Raw genomic sequence first — 19,077 nt, 5'->3', positions numbered from 1 at the left:
CGACACGGGCCTACCTGGCTGCTAGTTGCTTCTTTTTTGAAGCACAAAATGGCGTCTCCCCTGCCCCTGCTTGTTCTAGCTCTGGGTCACAGGTGGTCGCACAATTGCAGCTACTCTACCCAGCTTTCTCTGCTAAATTGCCGCTTCTTCTTAGCTCTGATAAGAGCTTTTTTAGCCCTTAGAAGGGCTATTTCTTCTGGTCCTGATAAGGACCTTTTTGCTGCTTGCTCTTGATTTTGGTCCGCGTGTCTTTCTTGAACGCGTCCAATAAGGAACTTAGGTCGTAGAAAATCGTCAACTCAATCTGTAACACGACGCGTTTCGATCATCAAGGATCTCATCAGGTGTTTTCAAGTTGACTGTGATCAAAAAATGTGACTTAGTGGGTCTTCAATGAGGCTTGAGTGAAAAAAGAGCTTTTGCAGCGATGCGGTCTGTTCGGTTGTCTCCAGCACAGTGAGCTCATCGCAGAGCGAGCCGCTTCACTGGCTGGAGGGGCGTGGTTAAGCTCCCACCCCAGAGAAAGTATTTTACTCTGGCACCTAAGTGACGCACTTTCTCATACTATTAACCTCTCATAAAATTTTCTGAATAGAAAATAAATTACTTTGAATAAAAGTAAGTATGAAACAAAAAGAAATGGTTAAAAAATTCCATTCCCTCGACCTTTCGTGGTCTGTTCCAGTTTTGGGGTGCCACCCTGCAAGGTCGGACGCCTGCCATGCCGCCCCTCGCAATACAAGTCCATGCATATCCCTGTGTGTGTTTTGATTGTGAGCCTGTGCCATGGGACAAATCCACCATGTGGTTGAGTCCCCCTTGCATCAGGTGAACAATCAAAATCACACTTAACCACATTCTACATCCTGGCATTTACTGGCCCTCAGCATGTAATGCCTTCTTGGATCAATGTTTGAACACCTCTGGATCACAGGATGCGTAAGTATGTCACCCACAAGCACCCCGGTACACCCTCATGGTGTCCAAACCATGAAGTCCCCATCAATGCTCAGGGGAGACCTCTCACACACCCCATGACCCCAGGGTCAAGACAGTGACAGCAATATTGGGCCTTCAAATTAAGGCATGCTATTACAATTTGATTTCCTCCACTCTAATTGATCTATGTTGTATGTTCAATGTCCCAATTAAATTTAGGGTTAGGCCAGGGTGACAATTTTCTTTAGGGGTAAACTTGGTTCGGTTTAGGGCCTAGATCTAATTAAACGTGAATTGGAGGGGTTAAGGTGTGTATTTATAATAGGATGGGGTTAGTTAACTGCACAATAAGGTGATTGGTTAAGTTCAGGCACTAAAGGGCGTGGTTAGGTTATGGGTTAAGGGATAGGTGATGGTTATGTCTATACAAAATGCCTAGGTTAGGTTTAGGCATATGTGTTTACATGCATAAGCAGTGTTATATTTAGGCTAAAGTACGGCCTTCAAATTGCTCGATTTGGCTTGTCACTGCTATGACTGTCACACAAAACACTAGGCTAGGCATCTGTTATGACATATATAAGCAGTGTTATATTGGGCTAAAGTATGGCCTTCAAAGTGCTCTACCAGGCTTAAGCACTGCTGTGGCTGTTCTGTTTACATTATGTGCTTTAAAACAAGCTCAGCAACAAGAACAGTGTTTCTCATGAGATGCCTGCTTGGGTCCATGCCTGGACACTTTTGAGTCACAGGATACACCAGTGTGCCACCTCCAAGCACTCAAGCACACTCTCATGGTATCCAAACCATGAAGTCCCCTCCAATGCTCAGGAGGGACTCCTCGTGCACCCCGCGACCCCAGGGTCAAGACAGTGACACCAATACTGGGCCTTCAAACTGAGACTCCTGATTACATTCCTGGCCTTTCAAACTAGGTGTTAAGCCTTGTAACAGGGATATTAAATAAGGGGGCAAAACCAACTTAAATCGTAGGAGAGGTTTATAGTTCCATCTAGTGGTTGAGACAAGGCCTAACATGGCTTTTAAGTGTGTAAGTGGGAGCCAGGCAGGGCTTTTCTGCATGTCAGACATGTCCAATGTTATGCAGTTTAAAAATCAGCATCAAATTGTGGAGACCTGGTTCTGGCCTCCACAGCAAGGTCATACCATGACCTTTGCCAGACATGACTGTACTATGCAGTTAGTCAGCATCAAAGGCCTTGTTATGACCTTTAAGTGAGGGTCTTTGTTGCTTTTAAGTAGTTTAACAACTTTTTGTACACCAGGTTGGTGTTATAATTGTATCCACTGCATCTTCATCATATAGCATTCAAGATTGGGTCCTGGGTGATAGAAAACAGGGGCCTGGCCACTCGGCACAATGTCAGGATCTGGCCGGGTTAGGTTTGGGGGAAAAGTTGTGACCGAGGCTAAAGGCCTCGGTCTATGGCACGCTCTCGATAACACTGCCCTGAGCGTCCCATCACCAGGTCCCTGCTCCCTATGTAACTCCCATGGACGGCTCTCTTGTTACTGAGATGAAGTGAGAAATGGCTCCCCTAAATACCATTTGAAAGACTACGCATACCGCGGCTTGTAACTGTGGTGTATACCAAATAAGTATGCCCTCTGAGAAACAATTAGACTTGTGCCTAGTGTTGGTCTGTTTCTCATAGAGGCCTGTGAGTGACTCCAACACACTTTACCTGTCACCACCGTGACTGTGTGTGTTGTGCCTGAGAGGTAGAGATAGAATGAGAGAACATTGGCTTTTTAGTGGATGTATATCCTTTTAGTAAGAGGATGTATGTCCTTCTTATTGAGTGTGTCTCAACCAATGTTCTAACATTCGCTGAGCTGTGTCTGCTGTCCAGTGAATATTGTCCCCCTGTGTCATAAACTGCTGGGATGGCAACAGGGGTATTGTTCTCAGTCTCTCTCCTATGATGTGGTTCAAGTATTCAAGCATCTCAGCCGATTGATAGGGCAGATGCTGTGAATAATTCACCAGCGGGACCCATATTCTTGCCAGGGGGAAGCGCTCTTGTAAGGCTGTGACCGCTTGAATCATCTGTCTGTGCAGGGTAGATCTGTCTATCCAAGCATGGCAATTAATCCCCACTGCCAGGATGACCTTTGTGACCTCTGCACAGACAGTTGTATGGGTCATAAGAGCAGGAACATGGCCAAAATGGGCACCAGGGTAACTGTCAATCTGCAGTTGGGGGCATCTGAACCTGTGTATGTTTTTCAGGTTCGAATCCCCTAGGAGCAACCACTGTGTGTTAGTGGTTAGAACCCAATCCCTATATTTGTTTGGTGTGGAGGCATGCCTAGTGGGTTTCTGGTTCTTAGGTGGGGCGGTGCGCCACCTGACTGAGCAGGTGTGTTTGACCTCTGCACTATGTACGAGTGAGGTCACAGACCCAGGCCCTACTTCCAGTCTCTGACTCTGTGTTGCAGAGCTGTCACATTCGGACGAGGGTGTGTCACGGTCAGTATGGATGTCTCTCCGAGTAGCATCCCTGACATTAAGCATTAATACTGCTGCAGGCTTATGTATAACTGCTGCTTGTTGTGGGGGCGTAGCGTAACCCACAGATGACACCGCCGCTGTTTCACCTTTAACCTTGGCCTCTATCATGGCCTCAGCTGTTTTTACAGTATGTGACTGCAGTGAGGCCATGGCTTTGTGTGCCCATCTTGTTGCTGTTTCAAAAGGCCCATGCCACTCTGAATCTGTCATATGTGGCATGGTGTTAATCTCAGCCTGCATCCTGGCCATATAGTGGCTCCGCAGGCTCCTTAAAGTAGCCATTTCCCATTGTCTCGCATGTCCCTCTAAGATTTGGTCTAACTCTGGGGTGGGACCAAATGGTCGGACTGCGGCAATGAGTGTTCCAGTAATTTTGCTGATCCCTGGTGGAGGAGCGTCCTGGGTCACAAATGCTAAATGGTGAGAGGCCCTAATAATAGCTAGCATGACCTTAGCTTTGTCCCTATGTTGAGGGTCTGACCCCTCCTCCATGTAATTCCCACTATTGCCTACACACTCAGGCCTATCGTGCCCCTCGGGCGCCTGGTGCTGGTCTGTGGGGAGACGACAGGGCTCTGTAGTATGCCAGTCCCAAGGGCCTGTGTATTGGCCCTCCTCCACACTAAGGTGTCTTTGAGTATCGTCGGCTAGGGCCACAGTATCTTGCTGTGAGGGCTGCCATGGGTAGTATGTCTCATCCCCCCAGTCTGGATTTTGTGACTGGGGGTCGTCCTTAACTATGTCACCCGTATATGGTGGCCTACATTTGGTGCATATATCTGAATAGCAACCAGTGCCATCACATGCAGCCACTAGCCTAGGTGCCGCTGGTGCTCTACCTCTCACTGTCAGGTTCTGTTCGGATTCTGGTCCTGATACGGACTCATCCCTAAACTCTAAAGCCCTGTATGGGCTGGGTTGCTGTTGCCTAGGCTCTATGTTGGACGCCTGGCTGTTGGGAGGCCTCTGTTGCAGTGGATTTTGCTCTGGGCGTATGTTAGGGCTTCTATGAGACACCCTGGGCGGATGTGTAACTACCCTAGACCCCAGGCGTGTGAGTGATCTGCCCCTCTTTTTAGACATAACTGCCCAGGCTTTTTTTGTTTGATGCTGTTTAATGACTGCTATTTATTCAGACAGTCAGGCGTCTCAATGTGGACGCTGTGCAGATTTGTTTGCCGACACGGGCCTACCTGGCTGCTAGTTGCTTCTTTTTTGAAGCACAAAATGGCGTCTCCCCTGCCCCTGCTTGTTCTAGCTCTGGGTCACAGGTGGTCGCACAATTGCAGCTACTCTACCCAGCTTTCTCTGCTAAATTGCCGCTTCTTCTTAGCTCTGATAAGAGCTTTTTTAGCCCTTAGAAGGGCTATTTCTTCTGGTCCTGATAAGGACCTTTTTGCTGCTTGCTCTTGATTTTGGTCCGCGTGTCTTTCTTGAACGCGTCCAATAAGGAACTTAGGTCGTAGAAAATCGTCAACTCAATCTGTAACACGACGCGTTTCGATCATCAAGGATCTCATCAGGTGTTTTCAAGTTGACTGTGATCAAAAAATGTGACTTAGTGGGTCTTCAATGAGGCTTGAGTGAAAAAAGAGCTTTTGCAGCGATGCGGTCTGTTCGGTTGTCTCCAGCACAGTGAGCTCATCGCAGAGCGAGCCGCTTCACTGGCTGGAGGGGCGTGGTTAAGCTCCCACCCCAGAGAAAGTATTTTACTCTGGCACCTAAGTGACGCACTTTCTCATACTATTAACCTCTCATAAAATTTTCTGAATAGAAAATAAATTACTTTGAATAAAAGTAAGTATGAAACAAAAAGAAATGGTTAAAAAATTCCATTCCCTCGACCTTTCGTGGTCTGTTCCAGTTTTGGGGTGCCACCCTGCAAGGTCGGACGCCTGCCATGCCGCCCCTCGCAATACAAGTCCATGCATATCCCTGTGTGTGTTTTGATTGTGAGCCTGTGCCATGGGACAAATCCACCATGTGGTTGAGTCCCCCTTGCATCAGGTGAACAATCAAAATCACACTTAACCACATTCTACATCCTGGCATTTACTGGCCCTCAGCATGTAATGCCTTCTTGGATCAATGTTTGAACACCTCTGGATCACAGGATGCGTAAGTATGTCACCCACAAGCACCCCGGTACACCCTCATGGTGTCCAAACCATGAAGTCCCCATCAATGCTCAGGGGAGACCTCTCACACACCCCATGACCCCAGGGTCAAGACAGTGACAGCAATATTGGGCCTTCAAATTAAGGCATGCTATTACAATTTGATTTCCTCCACTCTAATTGATCTATGTTGTATGTTCAATGTCCCAATTAAATTTAGGGTTAGGCCAGGGTGACAATTTTCTTTAGGGGTAAACTTGGTTCGGTTTAGGGCCTAGATCTAATTAAACGTGAATTGGAGGGGTTAAGGTGTGTATTTATAATAGGATGGGGTTAGTTAACTGCACAATAAGGTGATTGGTTAAGTTCAGGCACTAAAGGGCGTGGTTAGGTTATGGGTTAAGGGATAGGTGATGGTTATGTCTATACAAAATGCCTAGGTTAGGTTTAGGCATATGTGTTTACATGCATAAGCAGTGTTATATTTAGGCTAAAGTACGGCCTTCAAATTGCTCGATTTGGCTTGTCACTGCTATGACTGTCACACAAAACACTAGGCTAGGCATCTGTTATGACATATATAAGCAGTGTTATATTGGGCTAAAGTATGGCCTTCAAAGTGCTCTACCAGGCTTAAGCACTGCTGTGGCTGTTCTGTTTACATTATGTGCTTTAAAACAAGCTCAGCAACAAGAACAGTGTTTCTCATGAGATGCCTGCTTGGGTCCATGCCTGGACACTTTTGAGTCACAGGATACACCAGTGTGCCACCTCCAAGCACTCAAGCACACTCTCATGGTATCCAAACCATGAAGTCCCCTCCAATGCTCAGGAGGGACTCCTCGTGCACCCCGCGACCCCAGGGTCAAGACAGTGACACCAATACTGGGCCTTCAAACTGAGACTCCTGATTACATTCCTGGCCTTTCAAACTAGGTGTTAAGCCTTGTAACAGGGATATTAAATAAGGGGGCAAAACCAACTTAAATCGTAGGAGAGGTTTATAGTTCCATCTAGTGGTTGAGACAAGGCCTAACATGGCTTTTAAGTGTGTAAGTGGGAGCCAGGCAGGGCTTTTCTGCATGTCAGACATGTCCAATGTTATGCAGTTTAAAAATCAGCATCAAATTGTGGAGACCTGGTTCTGGCCTCCACAGCAAGGTCATACCATGACCTTTGCCAGACATGACTGTACTATGCAGTTAGTCAGCATCAAAGGCCTTGTTATGACCTTTAAGTGAGGGTCTTTGTTGCTTTTAAGTAGTTTAACAACTTTTTGTACACCAGGTTGGTGTTATAATTGTATCCACTGCATCTTCATCATATAGCATTCAAGATTGGGTCCTGGGTGATAGAAAACAGGGGCCTGGCCACTCGGCACAATGTCAGGATCTGGCCGGGTTAGGTTTGGGGGAAAAGTTGTGACCGAGGCTAAAGGCCTCGGTCTATGGCACGCTCTCGATAACACTGCCCTGAGCGTCCCATCACCAGGTCCCTGCTCCCTATGTAACTCCCATGGACGGCTCTCTTGTTACTGAGATGAAGTGAGAAATGGCTCCCCTAAATACCATTTGAAAGACTACGCATACCGCGGCTTGTAACTGTGGTGTATACCAAATAAGTATGCCCTCTGAGAAACAATTAGACTTGTGCCTAGTGTTGGTCTGTTTCTCATAGAGGCCTGTGAGTGACTCCAACACACTTTACCTGTCACCACCGTGACTGTGTGTGTTGTGCCTGAGAGGTAGAGATAGAATGAGAGAACATTGGCTTTTTAGTGGATGTATATCCTTTTAGTAAGAGGATGTATGTCCTTCTTATTGAGTGTGTCTCAACCAATGTTCTAACATTCGCTGAGCTGTGTCTGCTGTCCAGTGAATATTGTCCCCCTGTGTCATAAACTGCTGGGATGGCAACAGGGGTATTGTTCTCAGTCTCTCTCCTATGATGTGGTTCAAGTATTCAAGCATCTCAGCCGATTGATAGGGCAGATGCTGTGAATAATTCACCAGCGGGACCCATATTCTTGCCAGGGGGAAGCGCTCTTGTAAGGCTGTGACCGCTTGAATCATCTGTCTGTGCAGGGTAGATCTGTCTATCCAAGCATGGCAATTAATCCCCACTGCCAGGATGACCTTTGTGACCTCTGCACAGACAGTTGTATGGGTCATAAGAGCAGGAACATGGCCAAAATGGGCACCAGGGTAACTGTCAATCTGCAGTTGGGGGCATCTGAACCTGTGTATGTTTTTCAGGTTCGAATCCCCTAGGAGCAACCACTGTGTGTTAGTGGTTAGAACCCAATCCCTATATTTGTTTGGTGTGGAGGCATGCCTAGTGGGTTTCTGGTTCTTAGGTGGGGCGGTGCGCCACCTGACTGAGCAGGTGTGTTTGACCTCTGCACTATGTACGAGTGAGGTCACAGACCCAGGCCCTACTTCCAGTCTCTGACTCTGTGTTGCAGAGCTGTCACATTCGGACGAGGGTGTGTCACGGTCAGTATGGATGTCTCTCCGAGTAGCATCCCTGACATTAAGCATTAATACTGCTGCAGGCTTATGTATAACTGCTGCTTGTTGTGGGGGCGTAGCGTAACCCACAGATGACACCGCCGCTGTTTCACCTTTAACCTTGGCCTCTATCATGGCCTCAGCTGTTTTTACAGTATGTGACTGCAGTGAGGCCATGGCTTTGTGTGCCCATCTTGTTGCTGTTTCAAAAGGCCCATGCCACTCTGAATCTGTCATATGTGGCATGGTGTTAATCTCAGCCTGCATCCTGGCCATATAGTGGCTCCGCAGGCTCCTTAAAGTAGCCATTTCCCATTGTCTCGCATGTCCCTCTAAGATTTGGTCTAACTCTGGGGTGGGACCAAATGGTCGGACTGCGGCAATGAGTGTTCCAGTAATTTTGCTGATCCCTGGTGGAGGAGCGTCCTGGGTCACAAATGCTAAATGGTGAGAGGCCCTAATAATAGCTAGCATGACCTTAGCTTTGTCCCTATGTTGAGGGTCTGACCCCTCCTCCATGTAATTCCCACTATTGCCTACACACTCAGGCCTATCGTGCCCCTCGGGCGCCTGGTGCTGGTCTGTGGGGAGACGACAGGGCTCTGTAGTATGCCAGTCCCAAGGGCCTGTGTATTGGCCCTCCTCCACACTAAGGTGTCTTTGAGTATCGTCGGCTAGGGCCACAGTATCTTGCTGTGAGGGCTGCCATGGGTAGTATGTCTCATCCCCCCAGTCTGGATTTTGTGACTGGGGGTCGTCCTTAACTATGTCACCCGTATATGGTGGCCTACATTTGGTGCATATATCTGAATAGCAACCAGTGCCATCACATGCAGCCACTAGCCTAGGTGCCGCTGGTGCTCTACCTCTCACTGTCAGGTTCTGTTCGGATTCTGGTCCTGATACGGACTCATCCCTAAACTCTAAAGCCCTGTATGGGCTGGGTTGCTGTTGCCTAGGCTCTATGTTGGACGCCTGGCTGTTGGGAGGCCTCTGTTGCAGTGGATTTTGCTCTGGGCGTATGTTAGGGCTTCTATGAGACACCCTGGGCGGATGTGTAACTACCCTAGACCCCAGGCGTGTGAGTGATCTGCCCCTCTTTTTAGACATAACTGCCCAGGCTTTTTTTGTTTGATGCTGTTTAATGACTGCTATTTATTCAGACAGTCAGGCGTCTCAATGTGGACGCTGTGCAGATTTGTTTGCCGACACGGGCCTACCTGGCTGCTAGTTGCTTCTTTTTTGAAGCACAAAATGGCGTCTCCCCTGCCCCTGCTTGTTCTAGCTCTGGGTCACAGGTGGTCGCACAATTGCAGCTACTCTACCCAGCTTTCTCTGCTAAATTGCCGCTTCTTCTTAGCTCTGATAAGAGCTTTTTTAGCCCTTAGAAGGGCTATTTCTTCTGGTCCTGATAAGGACCTTTTTGCTGCTTGCTCTTGATTTTGGTCCGCGTGTCTTTCTTGAACGCGTCCAATAAGGAACTTAGGTCGTAGAAAATCGTCAACTCAATCTGTAACACGACGCGTTTCGATCATCAAGGATCTCATCAGGTGTTTTCAAGTTGACTGTGATCAAAAAATGTGACTTAGTGGGTCTTCAATGAGGCTTGAGTGAAAAAAGAGCTTTTGCAGCGATGCGGTCTGTTCGGTTGTCTCCAGCACAGTGAGCTCATCGCAGAGCGAGCCGCTTCACTGGCTGGAGGGGCGTGGTTAAGCTCCCACCCCAGAGAAAGTATTTTACTCTGGCACCTAAGTGACGCACTTTCTCATACTATTAACCTCTCATAAAATTTTCTGAATAGAAAATAAATTACTTTGAATAAAAGTAAGTATGAAACAAAAAGAAATGGTTAAAAAATTCCATTCCCTCGACCTTTCGTGGTCTGTTCCAGTTTTGGGGTGCCACCCTGCAAGGTCGGACGCCTGCCATGCCGCCCCTCGCAATACAAGTCCATGCATATCCCTGTGTGTGTTTTGATTGTGAGCCTGTGCCATGGGACAAATCCACCATGTGGTTGAGTCCCCCTTGCATCAGGTGAACAATCAAAATCACACTTAACCACATTCTACATCCTGGCATTTACTGGCCCTCAGCATGTAATGCCTTCTTGGATCAATGTTTGAACACCTCTGGATCACAGGATGCGTAAGTATGTCACCCACAAGCACCCCGGTACACCCTCATGGTGTCCAAACCATGAAGTCCCCATCAATGCTCAGGGGAGACCTCTCACACACCCCATGACCCCAGGGTCAAGACAGTGACAGCAATATTGGGCCTTCAAATTAAGGCATGCTATTACAATTTGATTTCCTCCACTCTAATTGATCTATGTTGTATGTTCAATGTCCCAATTAAATTTAGGGTTAGGCCAGGGTGACAATTTTCTTTAGGGGTAAACTTGGTTCGGTTTAGGGCCTAGATCTAATTAAACGTGAATTGGAGGGGTTAAGGTGTGTATTTATAATAGGATGGGGTTAGTTAACTGCACAATAAGGTGATTGGTTAAGTTCAGGCACTAAAGGGCGTGGTTAGGTTATGGGTTAAGGGATAGGTGATGGTTATGTCTATACAAAATGCCTAGGTTAGGTTTAGGCATATGTGTTTACATGCATAAGCAGTGTTATATTTAGGCTAAAGTACGGCCTTCAAATTGCTCGATTTGGCTTGTCACTGCTATGACTGTCACACAAAACACTAGGCTAGGCATCTGTTATGACATATATAAGCAGTGTTATATTGGGCTAAAGTATGGCCTTCAAAGTGCTCTACCAGGCTTAAGCACTGCTGTGGCTGTTCTGTTTACATTATGTGCTTTAAAACAAGCTCAGCAACAAGAACAGTGTTTCTCATGAGATGCCTGCTTGGGTCCATGCCTGGACACTTTTGAGTCACAGGATACACCAGTGTGCCACCTCCAAGCACTCAAGCACACTCTCATGGTATCCAAACCATGAAGTCCCCTCCAATGCTCAGGAGGGACTCCTCGTGCACCCCGCGACCCCAGGGTCAAGACAGTGACACCAATACTGGGCCTTCAAACTGAGACTCCTGATTACATTCCTGGCCTTTCAAACTAGGTGTTAAGCCTTGTAACAGGGATATTAAATAAGGGGGCAAAACCAACTTAAATCGTAGGAGAGGTTTATAGTTCCATCTAGTGGTTGAGACAAGGCCTAACATGGCTTTTAAGTGTGTAAGTGGGAGCCAGGCAGGGCTTTTCTGCATGTCAGACATGTCCAATGTTATGCAGTTTAAAAATCAGCATCAAATTGTGGAGACCTGGTTCTGGCCTCCACAGCAAGGTCATACCATGACCTTTGCCAGACATGACTGTACTATGCAGTTAGTCAGCATCAAAGGCCTTGTTATGACCTTTAAGTGAGGGTCTTTGTTGCTTTTAAGTAGTTTAACAACTTTTTGTACACCAGGTTGGTGTTATAATTGTATCCACTGCATCTTCATCATATAGCATTCAAGATTGGGTCCTGGGTGATAGAAAACAGGGGCCTGGCCACTCGGCACAATGTCAGGATCTGGCCGGGTTAGGTTTGGGGGAAAAGTTGTGACCGAGGCTAAAGGCCTCGGTCTATGGCACGCTCTCGATAACACTGCCCTGAGCGTCCCATCACCAGGTCCCTGCTCCCTATGTAACTCCCATGGACGGCTCTCTTGTTACTGAGATGAAGTGAGAAATGGCTCCCCTAAATACCATTTGAAAGACTACGCATACCGCGGCTTGTAACTGTGGTGTATACCAAATAAGTGTGCCCTCTGAGAAACAATTAGACTTGTGCCTAGTGTTGGTCTGTTTCTCATAGAGGCCTGTGAGTGACTCCAACACACTTTACCTGTCACCACCGTGACTGTGTGTGTTGTGCCTGAGAGGTAGAGATAGAATGAGAGAACATTGGCTTTTTAGTGGATGTATATCCTTTTAGTAAGAGGATGTATGTCCTTCTTATTGAGTGTGTCTCAACCAATGTTCTAACATTCGCTGAGCTGTGTCTGCTGTCCAGTGAATATTGTCCCCCTGTGTCATAAACTGCTGGGATGGCAACAGGGGTATTGTTCTCAGTCTCTCTCCTATGATGTGGTTCAAGTATTCAAGCATCTCAGCCGATTGATAGGGCAGATGCTGTGAATAATTCACCAGCGGGACCCATATTCTTGCCAGGGGGAAGCGCTCTTGTAAGGCTGTGACCGCTTGAATCATCTGTCTGTGCAGGGTAGATCTGTCTATCCAAGCATGGCAATTAATCCCCACTGCCAGGATGACCTTTGTGACCTCTGCACAGACAGTTGTATGGGTCATAAGAGCAGGAACATGGCCAAAATGGGCACCAGGGTAACTGTCAATCTGCAGTTGGGGGCATCTGAACCTGTGTATGTTTTTCAGGTTCGAATCCCCTAGGAGCAACCACTGTGTGTTAGTGGTTAGAACCCAATCCCTATATTTGTTTGGTGTGGAGGCATGCCTAGTGGGTTTCTGGTTCTTAGGTGGGGCGGTGCGCCACCTGACTGAGCAGGTGTGTTTGACCTCTGCACTATGTACGAGTGAGGTCACAGACCCAGGCCCTACTTCCAGTCTCTGACTCTGTGTTGCAGAGCTGTCACATTCGGACGAGGGTGTGTCACGGTCAGTATGGATGTCTCTCCGAGTAGCATCCCTGACATTAAGCATTAATACTGCTGCAGGCTTATGTATAACTGCTGCTTGTTGTGGGGGCGTAGCGTAACCCACAGATGACACCGCCGCTGTTTCACCTTTAACCTTGGCCTCTATCATGGCCTCAGCTGTTTTTACAGTATGTGACTGCAGTGAGGCCATGGCTTTGTGTGCCCATCTTGTTGCTGTTTCAAAAGGCCCATGCCACTCTGAATCTGTCATATGTGGCATGGTGTTAATCTCAGCCTGCATCCTGGCCATATAGTGGCTCCGCAGGCTCCTTAAAGTAGCCATTTCCCATTGTCTCGCATGTCCCTCTAAGATTTGGTCTAACTCTGGGGTGGGACCAAATGGTCGGACTGCGGCAATGAGTGTTCCAGTAATTTTGCTGATCCCTGGTGGAGGAGCGTCCTGGGTCACAAATGCTAAATGGTGAGAGGCCCTAATAATAGCTAGCATGACCTTAGCTTTGTCCCTATGTTGAGGGTCTGACCCCTCCTCCATGTAATTCCCACTATTGCCTACACACTCAGGCCTATCGTGCCCCTCGGGCGCCTGGTGCTGGTCTGTGGGGAGACGACAGGGCTCTGTAGTATGCCAGTCCCAAGGGCCTGTGTATTGGCCCTCCTCCACACTAAGGTGTCTTTGAGTATCGTCGGCTAGGGCCACAGTATCTTGCTGTGAGGGCTGCCATGGGTAGTATGTCTCATCCCCCCAGTCTGGATTTTGTGACTGGGGGTCGTCCTTAACTATGTCACCCGTATATGGTGGCCTACATTTGGTGCATATATCTGAATAGCAACCAGTGCCATCACATGCAGCCACTAGCCTAGGTGCCGCTGGTGCTCTACCTCTCACTGTCAGGTTCTGTTCGGATTCTGGTCCTGATACGGACTCATCCCTAAACTCTAAAGCCCTGTATGGGCTGGGTTGCTGTTGCCTAGGCTCTATGTTGGACGCCTGGCTGTTGGGAGGCCTCTGTTGCAGTGGATTTTGCTCTGGGCGTATGTTAGGGCTTCTATGAGACACCCTGGGCGGATGTGTAACTACCCTAGACCCCAGGCGTGTGAGTGATCTGCCCCTCTTTTTAGACATAACTGCCCAGGCTTTTTTTGTTTGATGCTGTTTAATGACTGCTATTTATTCAGACAGTCAGGCGTCTCAATGTGGACGCTGTGCAGATTTGTTTGCCGACACGGGCCTACCTGGCTGCTAGTTGCTTCTTTTTTGAAGCACAAAATGGCGTCTCCCCTGCCCCTGCTTGTTCTAGCTCTGGGTCACAGGTGGTCGCACAATTGCAGCTACTCTACCCAGCTTTCTCTGCTAAATTGCCGCTTCTTCTTAGCTCTGATAAGAGCTTTTTTAGCCCTTAGAAGGGCTATTTCTTCTGGTCCTGATAAGGACCTTTTTGCTGCTTGCTCTTGATTTTGGTCCGCGTGTCTTTCTTGAACGCGTCCAATAAGGAACTTAGGTCGTAGAAAATCGTCAACTCAATCTGTAACACGACGCGTTTCGATCATCAAGGATCTCATCAGGTGTTTTCAAGTTGACTGTGATCAAAAAATGTGACTTAGTGGGTCTTCAATGAGGCTTGAGTGAAAAAAGAGCTTTTGCAGCGATGCGGTCTGTTCGGTTGTCTCCAGCACAGTGAGCTCATCGCAGAGCGAGCCGCTTCACTGGCTGGAGGGGCGTGGTTAAGCTCCCACCCCAGAGAAAGTATTTTACTCTGGCACCTAAGTGACGCACTTTCTCATACTATTAACCTCTCATAAAATTTTCTGAATAGAAAATAAATTACTTTGAATAAAAGTAAGTATGAAACAAAAAGAAATGGTTAAAAAATTCCATTCCCTCGACCTTTCGTGGTCTGTTCCAGTTTTGGGGTGCCACCCTGCAAGGTCGGACGCCTGCCATGCCGCCCCTCGCAATACAAGTCCATGCATATCCCTGTGTGTGTTTTGATTGTGAGCCTGTGCCATGGGACAAATCCACCATGTGGTTGAGTCCCCCTTGCATCAGGTGAACAATCAAAATCACACTTAACCACATTCTACATCCTGGCATTTACTGGCCCTCAGCATGTAATGCCTTCTTGGATCAATGTTTGAACACCTCTGGATCACAGGATGCGTAAGTATGTCACCCACAAGCACCCCGGTACACCCTCATGGTGTCCAAACCATGAAGTCCCCATCAATGCTCAGGGGAGACCTCTCACACACCCCATGACCCCAGGGTCAAGACAGTGACAGCAATATTGGGCCTTCAAATTAAGGCATGCTATTACAATTTGATTTCCTCCACTCTAATTGATCTATGTTGTATGTTCAATGTCCCAATTAAATTTAGGGTTAGGCCAGGGTGACAATTTTCTTTAGGGGTAAACTTGGTTCGGTTTAGGGCCTAGATCTAATTAAACGTGAATTGGAGGGGTTAAGGTGTGTATTTATAATAGGATGGGGTTAGTTAACTGCACAATAAGGTGATTGGTTAAGTTCAGGCACTAAAGGGCGTGGTTAGGTTATGGGTTAAGGGATAGGTGATGGTTATGTCTATACAAAATGCCTAGGTTAGGTTTAGGCATATGTGTTTACATGCATAAGCAGTGTTATATTTAGGCTAAAGTACGGCCTTCAAATTGCTCGATTTGGCTTGTCACTGCTATGACTGTCACACAAAACACTAGGCTAGGCATCTGTTATGACATATATAAGCAGTGTTATATTGGGCTAAAGTATGGCCTTCAAAGTGCTCTACCAGGCTTAAGCACTGCTGTGGCTGTTCTGTTTACATTATGTGCTTTAAAACAAGCTCAGCAACAAGAACAGTGTTTCTCATGAGATGCCTGCTTGGGTCCATGCCTGGACACTTTTGAGTCACAGGATACACCAGTGTGCCACCTCCAAGCACTCAAGCACACTCTCATGGTATCCAAACCATGAAGTCCCCTCCAATGCTCAGGAGGGACTCCTCGTGCACCCCGCGACCCCAGGGTCAAGACAGTGACACCAATACTGGGCCTTCAAACTGAGACTCCTGATTACATTCCTGGCCTTTCAAACTAGGTGTTAAGCCTTGTAACAGGGATATTAAATAAGGGGGCAAAACCAACTTAAATCGTAGGAGAGGTTTATAGTTCCATCTAGTGGTTGAGACAAGGCCTAACATGGCTTTTAAGTGTGTAAGTGGGAGCCAGGCAGGGCTTTTCTGCATGTCAGACATGTCCAATGTTATGCAGTTTAAAAATCAGCATCAAATTGTGGAGACCTGGTTCTGGCCTCCACAGCAAGGTCATACCATGACCTTTGCCAGACATGACTGTACTATGCAGTTAGTCAGCATCAAAGGCCTTGTTATGACCTTTAAGTGAGGGTCTTTGTTGCTTTTAAGTAGTTTAACAACTTTTTGTACACCAGGTTGGTGTTATAATTGTATCCACTGCATCTTCATCATATAGCATTCAAGATTGGGTCCTGGGTGATAGAAAACAGGGGCCTGGCCACTCGGCACAATGTCAGGATCTGGCCGGGTTAGGTTTGGGGGAAAAGTTGTGACCGAGGCTAAAGGCCTCGGTCTATGGCACGCTCTCGATAACACTGCCCTGAGCGTCCCATCACCAGGTCCCTGCTCCCTATGTAACTCCCATGGACGGCTCTCTTGTTACTGAGATGAAGTGAGAAATGGCTCCCCTAAATACCATTTGAAAGACTACGCATACCGCGGCTTGTAACTGTGGTGTATACCAAATAAGTATGCCCTCTGAGAAACAATTAGACTTGTGCCTAGTGTTGGTCTGTTTCTCATAGAGGCCTGTGAGTGACTCCAACACACTTTACCTGTCACCACCGTGACTGTGTGTGTTGTGCCTGAGAGGTAGAGATAGAATGAGAGAACATTGGCTTTTTAGTGGATGTATATCCTTTTAGTAAGAGGATGTATGTCCTTCTTATTGAGTGTGTCTCAACCAATGTTCTAACATTCGCTGAGCTGTGTCTGCTGTCCAGTGAATATTGTCCCCCTGTGTCATAAACTGCTGGGATGGCAACAGGGGTATTGTTCTCAGTCTCTCTCCTATGATGTGGTTCAAGTATTCAAGCATCTCAGCCGATTGATAGGGCAGATGCTGTGAATAATTCACCAGCGGGACCCATATTCTTGCCAGGGGGAAGCGCTCTTGTAAGGCTGTGACCGCTTGAATCATCTGTCTGTGCAGGGTAGATCTGTCTATCCAAGCATGGCAATTAATCCCCACTGCCAGGATGACCTTTGTGACCTCTGCACAGACAGTTGTATGGGTCATAAGAGCAGGAACATGGCCAAAATGGGCACCAGGGTAACTGTCAATCTGCAGTTGGGGGCATCTGAACCTGTGTATGTTTTTCAGGTTCGAATCCCCTAGGAGCAACCACTGTGTGTTAGTGGTTAGAACCCAATCCCTATATTTGTTTGGTGTGGAGGCATGCCTAGTGGGTTTCTGGTTCTTAGGTGGGGCGGTGCGCCACCTGACTGAGCAGGTGTGTTTGACCTCTGCACTATGTACGAGTGAGGTCACAGACCCAGGCCCTACTTCCAGTCTCTGACTCTGTGTTGCAGAGCTGTCACATTCGGACGAGGGTGTGTCACGGTCAGTATGGATGTCTCTCCGAGTAGCATCCCTGACATTAAGCATTAATACTGCTGCAGGCTTATGTATAACTGCTGCTTGTTGTGGGGGCGTAGCGTAACCCACAGATGACACCGCCGCTGTTTCACCTTTAACCTTGGCCTCTATCATGGCCTCAGCTGTTTTTACAGTATGTGACTGCAGTGAGGCCATGGCTTTGTGTGCCCATCTTGTTGCTGTTTCAAAAGGCCCATGCCACTCTGAATCTGTCATATGTGGCATGGTGTTAATCTCAGCCTGCATCCTGGCCATATAGTGGCTCCGCAGGCTCCTTAAAGTAGCCATTTCCCATTGTCTCGCATGTCCCTCTAAGATTTGGTCTAACTCTGGGGTGGGACCAAATGGTCGGACTGCGGCAATGAGTGTTCCAGTAATTTTGCTGATCCCTGGTGGAGGAGCGTCCTGGGTCACAAATGCTAAATGGTGAGAGGCCCTAATAATAGCTAGCATGACCTTAGCTTTGTCCCTATGTTGAGGGTCTGACCCCTCCTCCATGTAATTCCCACTATTGCCTACACACTCAGGCCTATCGTGCCCCTCGGGCGCCTGGTGCTGGTCTGTGGGGAGACGACAGGGCTCTGTAGTATGCCAGTCCCAAGGGCCTGTGTATTGGCCCTCCTCCACACTAAGGTGTCTTTGAGTATCGTCGGCTAGGGCCACAGTATCTTGCTGTGAGGGCTGCCATGGGTAGTATGTCTCATCCCCCCAGTCTGGATTTTGTGACTGGGGGTCGTCCTTAACTATGTCACCCGTATATGGTGGCCTACATTTGGTGCATATATCTGAATAGCAACCAGTGCCATCACATGCAGCCACTAGCCTAGGTGCCGCTGGTGCTCTACCTCTCACTGTCAGGTTCTGTTCGGATTCTGGTCCTGATACGGACTCATCCCTAAACTCTAAAGCCCTGTATGGGCTGGGTTGCTGTTGCCTAGGCTCTATGTTGGACGCCTGGCTGTTGGGAGGCCTCTGTTGCAGTGGATTTTGCTCTGGGCGTATGTTAGGGCTTCTATGAGACACCCTGGGCGGATGTGTAACTACCCTAGACCCCAGGCGTGTGAGTGATCTGCCCCTCTTTTTAGACATAACTGCCCAGGCTTTTTTTGTTTGATGCTGTTTAATGACTGCTATTTATTCAGACAGTCAGGCGTCTCAATGTGGACGCTGTGCAGATTTGTTTGCCGACACGGGCCTACCTGGCTGCTAGTTGCTTCTTTTTTGAAGCACAAAATGGCGTCTCCCCTGCCCCTGCTTGTTCTAGCTCTGGGTCACAGGTGGTCGCACAATTGCAGCTACTCTACCCAGCTTTCTCTGCTAAATTGCCGCTTCTTCTTAGCTCTGATAAGAGCTTTTTTAGCCCTTAGAAGGGCTATTTCTTCTGGTCCTGATAAGGACCTTTTTGCTGCTTGCTCTTGATTTTGGTCCGCGTGTCTTTCTTGAACGCGTCCAATAAGGAACTTAGGTCGTAGAAAATCGTCAACTCAATCTGTAACACGACGCGTTTCGATCATCAAGGATCTCATCAGGTGTTTTCAAGTTGACTGTGATCAAAAAATGTGACTTAGTGGGTCTTCAATGAGGCTTGAGTGAAAAAAGAGCTTTTGCAGCGATGCGGTCTGTTCGGTTGTCTCCAGCACAGTGAG

Source organism: Poromitra crassiceps (assembly GCF_964638095.1).
Source record: "Poromitra crassiceps genome assembly, contig: HAP1_SCAFFOLD_153, whole genome shotgun sequence".
Classification (NCBI taxonomy): Eukaryota; Metazoa; Chordata; class Actinopteri; order Beryciformes; family Melamphaidae; genus Poromitra; species Poromitra crassiceps.
This window is presented reverse-complemented; position numbering follows the sequence as displayed.